Source organism: Pseudomyrmex gracilis, unplaced genomic scaffold (assembly GCF_002006095.1).
Source record: "Pseudomyrmex gracilis isolate BER0280 unplaced genomic scaffold, ASM200609v1 scaffold_6268, whole genome shotgun sequence".
In the NCBI taxonomy this organism is placed as follows: Eukaryota; Metazoa; Arthropoda; class Insecta; order Hymenoptera; family Formicidae; genus Pseudomyrmex; species Pseudomyrmex gracilis.
In genome coordinates this window covers 1-1231 of record NW_018026852.1, presented here as the reverse complement: position 1 = coordinate 1231, position 1231 = coordinate 1, and the positions used below count along the sequence as shown (strand labels likewise).

General features: G+C 24.1%; 1 long non-coding RNA gene across 1 annotated transcript; it reads right to left on the bottom strand.

The window, feature by feature from the left end:
• LOC109863541 lies at positions 1 to 686 on the bottom strand. Its single transcript, XR_002251360.1, has 2 exons — positions 432 to 686; positions 1 to 157 (listed from the first exon to the last, which is right to left on the bottom strand). It is a non-coding gene; the product is annotated as an uncharacterized LOC109863541 (long non-coding RNA).
• Positions 687 to 1231: the final 545 nt, after the last annotated feature.

The following is a 1231-nucleotide window of genomic DNA, read 5'->3' as shown; positions in this document are numbered from 1 at the left end:
ATATCTTTCATTGGAAGAAATGTCGCAGGTTTTATTACATAGATAAATATTATAGTGTAACTATTACGTGTATTTGTGGTAAACTCGTTATTGGTGTTATGTTCTGCACCAAAATTCTCAGTAGAGTTCAACGAATATAACTGTTGTACTTCTATATCTACAATTAAAAAAGTTAGAGAAAAATAATTTACAAATATTTCATAATAATTTAATAATAATTTAAAATAGATGTTATATATATAGTTATTAATAAAACGTTTTATATATAGTTAGTAGTAAGAGATTTTTAATTATAAAATCAAAGTATTAAATGTAGTAAAGCCATTCTTTTATCAAAAAGAGAAATTATTATCTACAATGTAAAACAATCAAATTAATATTTAAAAATATATGAAATAATAATAACTTTATCATAAATCATACTATAATACCTTCTTGTCTATCCATCTCTCTCTGAACTAGCGTATTTCTACGAGATCGATTAGTACCACGTCTTTGATTTAAATTAGAAGTATCTTGAGTTTCAGCTAGCAAATAATAAACATAAACACAAAAAAGTAAATTTTGTAGNTATGAAGGACGTCTTTGAGTTTGTGTAATAAAAAANAATTAATGTAGAATATTTGGTTAATAGGAACCAGGTGCAGGGTCTTCTTTTCTATGATACAAAACGAGTTATATGTCAACACGTTTCAACTTCTTTTTAAGTTTTCTTCAGTCGACTATAATAATTACAATAATGGATTAGATATACAAAAAAAAACAAAATTAATGGTTGACAAAATTACAAAATACCGTCTCACCAGTAAAAAAATCAGCACTTCAACATCATTACAATGAGTTTTAAATTTTAATGATGTTAAAGTGTTGATTTTCCTAATGATGAAACGTTATTTTGTTATTTTTTTAACCATCAATTTTGTATATTTTTTTGGATATTTAATCCATTATTTTAATTATTGTAGTCAATTGAAGATGACTTAAAAAGAAGTTGAAACATTTTGTCATAAAACTGATTTTGTATCATTGCAAAAAAGACCCTGCACCTGGTTCCTATTGGTCAAATACACTACATTAATTATAAAATAGTAACTTATTGTTCAAACAGTAATAATATTTTGTAATAAGTTGTAATAATTTATTGTTCAACTATTAAATTCTAGAATCATTATAAAGCTAAAAGCTATTGTCCACCATGGTTAGTTCAAGAAAAATAATTAAGTTTCAGTTA